The 10,197-nt window shown below is 45.0% G+C and overlaps 1 protein-coding gene across 2 annotated transcripts in view; it reads right to left on the bottom strand.

Annotated features, from left to right (window-relative positions):
• Positions 1–324, bottom strand: part of IQGAP2 (IQ motif containing GTPase activating protein 2) — a 150,572-nt gene extending 150,248 nt beyond the window's left edge. For both annotated transcript variants that reach the window (XM_040421415.1, XM_040421414.1), the window contains exon 1: positions 261–324. The gene's annotated coding sequence lies outside the window, so the exon portion shown is untranslated. The remainder of the gene's footprint in view (positions 1–260) is intronic.
• Positions 325–10,197: the final 9,873 nt, after the last annotated feature.

Here is a 10,197-nt window from a genome sequence, read left to right on the forward strand (position 1 = left end):
ATCTAGAAAAGGGTTCTTCACATAGACTAATGTAGTAGGAGTATAAAATATGCTATACATAATATATACATATACATTATACCAGGATAGATAATCCTTGACTACCACGTGCCATTTATAATACTAAGATTTTTCATATGGGGCAGAGGGGCTTTGGGCTTCCTCAGGCCCCAGGGATTGGGGTCAGTTTTTACCTCTGCACCCCTACAGCTAGCTCCTGTTTTTTTCCTTTCATGATGATGTCTACTTTATTTGGTTACCTGTAAAATCCACCTTGCCCAATAAGTCTTGTATTTGAGGTGCAATTCCAAGTTTGAACAGGTATAAACTGCAATAAAAAATACGGCAATCAGCAGCAAGAACAAATATAACAGGGATGAAAGAAGAACATTTATAGATTATATTTTATCTAAGCATTTAGAAGAGAGTGAAATTACATAATCTGCAGGATGTAGTAAATATAAATGATATATAGAGACCATAAGAACTTACAGGGTATTGTAATAGAGGAAGAAATATAAATTAAAGCTGTGCACATAAAAGACACTGCTGTACCATCTGCATCCAGCAGAGGGCGCCAGATATTTGGTCAACCTGGATAGGAAGAGGGCAGGGAATACTGCCCCAGTGTGTGCACATGTGTGCAGAAACTAGGTGTATACCCTGGTCAGAGCCCAGATACCAGAGCAGTCAGAGCGGAGAACAGGAGCCAGGAGAAAAGTTTTGGCCTCATGGTCCCGGAGTATTGTCAGCAGAGTGTCAGAACCAGCCAGATATCAGAGCAGCTGGCGGCAAGTGAAGATTAAAAGAGCCCAGGGGTGTGCAAGCCACAAAGCGCTGGAGAACACAGGCAAATGAGAACCGGCATCTCAGAAAAGGCACCTGATTTACCCAGTGTACAGAGAGGCTCAGCACAATATGGCTCTGAAGTTGTCCTTGGCTCAGTCAAGAGTTCAAGCATTATATTATCCTCATTGCCTCTGTGAGACATAAAAGACTATTCTATATACATATATACTAGAAATGAGCGAATTTCTTAAAAGTTCGGCGTGATGATGTAATCTCGTACCGCACGGGATTTTGGCCGAGATCTTCAAGAAAGATGGAGGCTAGTGGCCCGTCGCGAGCAAATGGAGGAGGCAAGTTTTAAATTTATCATTTTTTTTGTACTATTTCAGGGTAAATCGATTCGCTGACACGAAGCACGAGGAAATTCGGCTTCTCGGCGAATTAAATTTATCCTGAAATTTGGATCGAATTCCACTTCGATACGCTCATCTCTAATATATACAAGTTATATCTGATGTGCATTATCTCCAAATGTTTGCACAGGTTCTTTTCTACCCTCCAAAAGCTGAAGGAAGTCACCAAAATGTGATGGAAGTCGTGAACACTGCAGCAGCAGGTTGTTGCTACATGAATCACAGAAATTATATAATCCCCGCCACATCTATGTATCTAAACTAGATTATTTCAGTTCACCACTGGCAAGCCATCCTCCACTAGAGTGGCACAGCCCTGCACTGCTCACCCCAATCTGTTTTTAGGTTTGAGCAGTAACATTTCGCTTTTGTCCGTGTGTCCACTGGAGAATACATGAACTTGCTTTAGAATTATTTTGAAATGGTATTAAATGGTTTGATTTCAAGTACTAGACAAAGAGGAGACCTTTGGCACAGAAAACTCAGCAAAAGGGAATTTCGATTTCAACAGATTGCTCCAGAGGAACAAAGGTTTGTTGGCAGCTCTGTGCTCGAAACAGCTTAAAGGGAACCTGTCACCTGGATTTTGGGTATAGAGCCGAGGACATGGGTTGCTAGATGGCAGCTAGCACATCCGCAATACCAGTCCCCATAGCTCTGTGTGCTTTTATTGTGTCAAAAAATTACCCTGAGATGAGTCAGAGCTTGAAAATAGGACTCTTCTCTGGTCACACAAGTAAGATATGACTCTTTTATGTTAATTTGCATATGTATCAAATCGTTGTTTTTTTTACACAATAAAAGCACACAGATCTATGGGGACTGGATATTGCAGATGTGCTAGCGGCCATCTAGCAACCCATGTCCTCAGCTCTATACCCAAAATCCCAGTGAAAAGTTCCCTTTAACTCTGAGGGAACGTTTTGAGGGCTCTTATATTTATCTTGATGCCCGAGTTGTCGCTACAGCTGATCAAGTTATACATTTCTCATGCAGGTTCGCCTCCGCTGGTTACCAACTATCTCCGTTGGCTCATAGAGGGGGGTCCTGAGAGGAGGAATTAAATATTGATGACCACTCTACAGGATAGGTCATCAATATCTGATCGGCGAGGCTCTGACCCCAGCACCCCCACCAATCAGCTGTTTGAAGGAGCCAGAGTGCTCAGATGAGTGTCGCAGCCACTCCATAGTACACCAAGCACAGCGCCGTACATTGTATACTGGCTGTGCTTCACTTGAATGGGACTAAGCTGCACAAAGGCCACATGAGTGATGAAGGTGATGCCATAGACCGAGAGAGAGGTGGCACTGCTCACCTGAGCGCTGAGGCCCCTTGTATCATCTGATTAGCAGGAGTGGCGCCATCACGTGGTGTGCACTGTACTACTGCCTGCCAGTGAGCAGTGACATTCTCCTGCCACCTCCCAGCATGCAGTCTTCCCTCTATAGTGCTTTCAGTTTTTTTACAAGTGATTTTATCATGTTATTGTGCCAGTCCTGACTATGGGACATAAATCAGCAGGTAATGGGCTAAGGCTTTTTTCACACCTGTGGCCAGACAATGGAGGGAATCACTGGACAAAGCGTTTTGTGTGTGGCTGATTCTCAGCATATTTGCCGGGTAGCAGCCGGATCTCTGCCAGACCCCATTGGGGTCTGGTGGGAAGCTGGTAGTATCCGGCAACACCTGATCCTGAGAACTGAGGCAAGTGTGAAACTAGCCTAAGTAACCATTAGCCCATAAGCTAATTCTGTTCCCCCTTATTTCGAAAAGTGGTCAACCCAATTACTAATCCTGATTCCTGACTAGATCAGATAACACGGCTCCTTAAACTAATGGAAAGACCTGTGTCCAAGTCTACCAGAAGCTGAGGATGCGGATTTCACATCACAACACTTAAATGCTGAGGCGTTTAATGAATAGAGGAAGTCAAGGTGTGAAGAATCCATTAGGTTCATCGCTGCTGACAAACTCAAGCTGACGCACGATCCTTACACAGGTCCCGGCCTGAAGGAAATTCAATTGATCGTGTTTTGTTTAGAAACTTTATCTGTCTTTAAAATGCAAAGTTCTCAAAGCACAAAAGCACCTTCTCTTTACTGTCTGGAAGTGAAAGAATCCAGGGGAGTTGCATCAATACCAGCTTAGAAGGCCAGTGAAACAGAAAAGCTGCATTAAGAAAATAAATGTCTACTGGCGTAGCCTTAAAGGGGTTGGGAAGCCTAATTAAAAAACTTATTTCTGGCAGCAGTTTGTTAAAGGAAACCTGTTGACTGAGCTGCAGGCAGCATGTTCTAGAGCAGGAGGAGCTGAGCAGAATGATTTATAGATCTGTGGGAAAAAATTCAGTAAATCTTATATTTTATTCATTTATATTTCCGCTCGTTCTGGGCTTTGAAGTCCAGGAGACGGTCCTATCAGTGATTGACAGCCTGCCCTCTATGACTGTGTATACAAAGATAGCTGTCAATCACTGATCTGACCGCCTACTGGACTTCAAAATGAGTGGGGATATAAATGAATAAAATACAAGTCATACTGAAACTTTTCCCCGCACTTCTGGTCTGGCCAGCAGGACCACCAGAGGTGGAGGGTATTTTCAAAGATGATTTTTTTTTTTTTTCAAGGAAACCTGTGCCCATCTGAAGATACAGTGTAATCTGCAGGCAGCATGTTAAAGAGCAGAAGGAGATGAGCAGATTGATATATACTCTAGCGGAAAAATGAAAAAAAGGACACCTGAAAAAACTTAAAGGGGTTGTCCAGGTTCAGAGCTGAACCCGGACATACCCATATTTTCACCACGGCAACCCCCCTGATGTTAGCATCAGAGCATCTTATGCTCCAAAGCTCTCCTTTGCCCTGCGCTGGATCGCGCAGGGCAAGGGCTCTTTTGTTTACAATAACACACTGCCGGGTGGAAGTTTCCGCCCGGCAGTGTGTTCAGTGACGTCACTGGCTCTGATGGGCGTGCTTTAGCACTGCCCTAGCCGTTTTACTGGCTAGGACAGCGCTAAAAACCGCCCATCAGTGCCGGTGATGTCACTGGGCTTCCTGGCACTCCAATGGAGAGCCCGGTTCGTCACCGGAACTCCTGAAAATGCCTTTGCCCTGCACGATTTAGCGTAGGGCAAAGGAGAGCATCGGAGCATGAACTGCTCTGATGCTCAAGTCAGGGGGGGCTTCCTGGGTGAAAATGGGGATATGTCCGGGTTCAGCTCTGAACCCGGACAACCCCTTTAATGCAATTGAGCTGAGATTGACAAAGTATAAACTGCTAGTGATGCTTGGTCAATGATCACACAACCAAGGTGGCGCCCCCTTTATTTTGGGTTCAGCAGCAGGGTACATGTTGAGGCAGGGCCACTGGGCCGCTATTTATGTTATAATGGCATCTAATGAGCATACAAACTGAAGGAGTCAGCAGTGAAATTCTGCTTCTATTTTCTGAGCGCTTTTTAATCACATTGGGATTGTATTACGAGCATTCTTCTGAACTGTTTTCACTGGAAGAAGTTGGCCTGACAATTCGTATACACGGCGAGGTCCTGTGGCCACACAAGAGACACTAGCTGTCCACATGTGTTTCTATTTAACGGACTTGACATCATGCCTCAGCTACAGAATAAGCCTGTGCTAACTCAAACCCTAAGGCCTCTTTCACACGAACGATACGGATTAAGTCCGGATGCGTTCAGGGAAACTCGCACCATTTTGCAAGCAAGTTCAGTCAGTTTTGTCAGCAATAGCGTTGAGTTTTTTCCGCGCGAATGCAATGCGTTTTGCGCGCGCGTGATAAAAAACTGAATGTGGTACCCAGACCCGAACCCGGACTTATTCACTGAAGTTCGGGTTTGGGTTAGGTGTTCTGCTAATTTTATTATTTTCCCTTCTAACATAGTTATAAGGGAAAATAATAGCATTCTTAATACAGAATGCTTACTAAAGTGTGGCTTTAGGGGTTAAAAAAAAGATATAATTACTCACCTCATCCACTTGATCGCGCAGCCGATATAGTCTTCTTTCTTCTTCCTGAAGGACCTTCAATGACGTCATCGCGCTCACCATGTGGTGTGCGCAATGACGTCATCGAAGGTCCTTTTGCAGGTCCTGAAAGAAGAAGAAAGAAGACTATGCCGGCTGCGCAATCAAGTGGGTACCACAATCAGTTTTTTATCACGCGCGTGCAAAACGCATTGCACCCGCGCGATAAAAACTAAACAATGCCACGCAAACGCAGTAAAAAGTGACTGAAATTGTGTGTCTACTCGCGCGGGTTTCCCGCAATGCACACGCGATGCATCCGGAGCAAATCGTGTGAAAGAGGCCTTAAGGCTTCCAGACTTTTGCCTCATCTTGTTCTGGGCTCATTATTTCCCACGTGTCCCCTAACCTGCACCTCTGTTGTTCTGTCAGGGCTATTGATTTTTTCTAAAGATTTCCAATGGTTCCGAAATCTGAATTGTTGGCAATTTGATTCAGGCGAATTTTGGAAAGCGAGGCAGATAAAGAGACCAAGAGGGGAGAGAAAAAAAAATGACTAGATAGAGAAAAAAAAATTCCGGCCAGTTAGTTAACTTTCAATTCACTTCAGACCCAAATCAAGTTGGTTGACTGATTGACCCGAATTGAATTTTTTGCATTTCTCTCATATCTGTTAGTTAATATTAAACTGTCAGATACGGAGCACCCCCCAAACTAGAATAAGCGGTGTAAGTGACGCCGAGTCCGGTCATATCATTTCTATCTTCACACTTATTTTCATTCTGACGGTGTGCTCCCACAAACCAGCAGTAAAATGCATTGAGAGGACTCCTGTTCCTGTTCTCACTCAAGAAGGAGTCCTCTCAATGTATTTTACTGCTGGTTTGTGGGAGCACAGCCTAGGAATGCAAGTGAGTATGAAGATAAAAGTTACATAACCGGGTTCAGCATCACTTACACTATACACCGCTTACTTTAGTTTGGTGGGTGTTTTGAGCGGACATATTCCCATTAAAGGGGTTGTCTGGGTTCAGAGCTGGAACCGGACATACCCTTATTTTCACCCTGGCAGCATCCCTGAGGCTAGCATCGGAGCATCTCATGTTCCGATGCGCTCCCTTGCCCTGCACTAGATCGCGCAGGGCAAGGGCTCTTTTGTTTATCATAACACACTGCCGGGCGGAAACTTCCGCCGTCACCGTCTCTGATGGGCGGGCTTTAACACTGCCCTAGCCTTTTTACTGGCTAGGGCAGCGCTAAAGCCCGCCCATCAGTGCCAGTGACGTCACCGGGCTTCCTGGCAGCCCCATGGAGAGCCCGGTACGTCACCGGAACTCCTAAAAATGCCTTTGCCCTGCGCGATTTAGCGCAGGGCAAAGGAGAGCATCGGAGCAGGGGGGCTGCCTGGGTGAAAATGGAGGTATGTCCGGGTTCAGCTCTGAACCCGGACAACCCCTTTAAGTCCAACAGACCTGAGGTGCTGCAATCAACTCCTCTGTAGGGCGAAGGGCAATCGCTACTACTACAGATTCTGTGCCAGCAGATTTTATGTGCCATGTTAAAAAATAAAACCACAACAGACTATTGTTTTGCTCATTCGTCAGGTGATCGGTGGCACATTCAGAATTATTGAGAATGAGCGTTTGTACAAATACTGCCCAGGAACAAGAATGGCGCGGTTTCAGGATATTGCACTACATCCTGTAGAAATCCTCATTCTTGGCAATTCCTGCACAGTCCTTCTGGCCTTAATGACACGCTATTATAAGAACCGTCATTGTCAGCATTATCAAATGAATCCAACGTTGTGCAAATTCCAGCGATTCTGCACCAAAGAAAAACGAAAAGATTACGCAAAGCACATGATTCTTGATGGTCTGCAGAATAAATTCTGAATGTTGGGTCTCCAGAGTGAATACCATATTAATACTCGGTAAGAGGTAACATATGTTGGTGCGACTGCTGCCTCAATGAGATAATATTTGCTGAAATTCCATTTCACTCAATTTCTCATTCCTGTGGGTTTAGCGACACAAAGTAAAAGTCCCATAAATCACGCTGCTCTTCCTTCTTGCTCTTTACTATGGTTTCATCGACAGACGGGAAGGCTTCCTAAATCCTACATAAAATCAGGGATTTACCACGGCAGTAAAACTTGAAAGTGAACATACTGTATGCACAAGCACTTAAAAGGAGATTATGGTAGTTAACAAATGTAAAATACATGGGAAAGGCATGGGAAACTCCTAAAACCTAAGGAGAACCTGTCACTTCTCCTGACATGTCTGTTTTAGCACTTGTATTCTCCATGCCAAAACAATCCAGGAACATCTTTTCTTATGACTCTATGTTTTAATAATCCTCTATTATTCCTGATAGAAGTTTCTGAATAAAGGTCCAAGTGGGTGTTACCCATTAGGGGTGTTCCACCATACAGAATGCCATTGGCACATTGGCAGCAAGGACTGGATACTATCCGACTGTGCAAGGACATACCCCTAACTGGTAACACCCAGTCTGACCTTAATTCATCAACATGGCTAATGTTTGTTATTAGGCGCTGCTGGCCCCAAACATAGCCCTAGGGTTTAGGGTGCTTTCACACTACAGCCTTTTCAATCTGCATCCAATCCGCATTTTTTGCCGATCAGATGCAGACCCATTCATTTCTATGGGGCCACAAAAAACGTGGAGCTACCAATTTATAGAATACTATTTTATTCTCGTCAGTTTTGCTGACATGAATAGGCATTTTTTCAATAGGGCCTGCAAAAAGTTGAGGGATGCAGATGGACCACATGCCCATTTTGCGCACATTCGGCACTCCAGCTGTCGGGAAACTATAACTCCCAGCATGCTCCTTTCACTTCTGTTGAAGTTCAGAGAGCAGCCAAGCAAGTGTGCATGATGGGAGATGTAGTTTCACAACACCTGGAGTGCCGGAGGTTGCTGATCCCTCCTCTAGTATCTACTACAATAGCATCCCTGTTAGGGCTATTGTAAGGCCTTATAGGAAAGGTTCCAGATAGTGGGTTAAAGGGGTTGTCCAGGCTTTTACTATTGATTACCTATCCTCAGAATAGGTCATCAATATCAGATCGGTGGGGGTCCGACAGCCGGCACCCCCGCCGATCAGCTCTATGAGGAGACGGCGCACACAGAGCACACATCTCCCTTCTCTCTTCCTGTCCACTGCTGTGGTCTATGGTCTTTGCTATAGACAGCAGCAGTGAACAGAAGAGAGACCGGAGACGGCACGTGCGCTCTGCGTGCGCCGTCTCCTCATAGAGCTGATCGGCGGGGGTCCCGGGTGTCAGATCCCCGCCGATCTGATATTGATGACTTATCAATAGTAAAAGCCCAGAAAACGCCTTTAATCTAGGGATTTGTTAGGGGTCAGATTATTCTCTACACATTTGCTACTGATTTTATAGTCAGTTTTTATAGTTTTTTAGATTAACGATTAAAAGGTTTTTCCACGATTTTTATATTGATGAATTATCCTCAGGATAGGTCATCAGTATCTGATTGGTGGGGGTCCGCCGATCAGCACCTGTGCTTGGTATTGCGCTTGGTATTAAAAACTTGGAAAACCCATGGGTGGCGTCCTTCTACAATTTATGCTTCTTTGACCCTTCCAGTGTAGATGATTACAGCTGTCTGGGGGCGGACTGGCTAGTCTCTGTGATTTCATGAGCTGTACCATAAGGCTAGTTATATGAATAAGGCTACTTTCACACTTGCGGCAGAGTGATCCGGCAAGCAGTTCTGTCGCTGGATCAGGCAATCTGCATGCAAACGGACAGCATTTGTAGACGGATCCGGATGCGGATCTGTCTCAGAAGTGCATAGAAAGAACGGATCCGTCTCTCCGTTTGTCATACAGACAAACGGATCCGTTTCTATTTTTATCACATTTTTACGGATCCGGCATTGCGGTATTTTTAATGCCGGATACGGCCCTAATACATTTCAATGTAAATTAATGCCGGCAACTGATCCGGAATTTTGGACGGAGATAATACCGCAGCATGTTGCGGTATTTCCTCCGTCCAAAACGCTGTTCAGTGACTGAACTGATAACATCCTGATGCATCCTGAACAGATTGCTCTCCACTCAGAATGCATGGGGATAAAACTGATCAGTTCTTTTCCGGTATTGAGCCCCTAGGACGGAACTCTATGCCGGACAAGAAAAACGCTAGTGTGAAAGTACCCTAATGAGAATGGTTTTCAGCCTTATGGTTTTGTGCTGAATTTTTGTTGCACTCAATATGTCACAAAGTGTCATGTCACAGTCCACAGTACTTGTGTGATGAATCGCAACTTATTTCTAGACATAGCTGTACGGGATCGTAGAGTGATTTGAAAAAGTTGCTCAACTTTTCCAACACTGCATCATACATCCATTTCATGTGACTGTAGACAAAAAACAGTCACTGTATAAAAAAGGAGAAAAACAAGTTCCATAACCATCTGTAAAAGAGCTGTGTACATCTGTGTATAGCGCCAGACCAGGGGCGTAACTACCATCGCGGCAGACCATGAGACCGCTATGGGGCCCAGGGCAAGAGGGGGCCCAATTGGGATTATCTCTTCTTCTACTGGAGGCAGGACTCTACCCTCTAATGCAGGGATGATCAACCTGCGGCCCTCCTGCTACTGCAAAACTACAACTCCCAGCATTCCCTAATAGCTGCAGGCTGTCCAGGCATGCTGGGAGTTGTAGTTTTACAAGAGCTGGAGGGCTGCAGGTTGGGCATCCCTGCTCTAAAGGAACAACTTTTAGCAAATGAAGCAGTGGATAAATGGCCCAAAGGTCTTTGAAAATGGTTTAGGCAGAAACCAGTCTGTCCTGTGTGGGGGGCCTGGTTTGATACTCGCTATGGGGCCCTTACTTCTCTATGTACACCACTGCCCCAGCCTAATGAACGATAAAGTTCTTTAAAGGCATTTTCCTGGAATAAATACAGCCTTAAGGGGTTCTCCACTTACATCTTACATTGAT

The sequence above is a fragment of the Bufo bufo genome, chromosome 2, assembly GCF_905171765.1.
Source record: "Bufo bufo chromosome 2, aBufBuf1.1, whole genome shotgun sequence".
Lineage (NCBI taxonomy): Eukaryota > Metazoa > Chordata > Amphibia > Anura > Bufonidae > Bufo > Bufo bufo.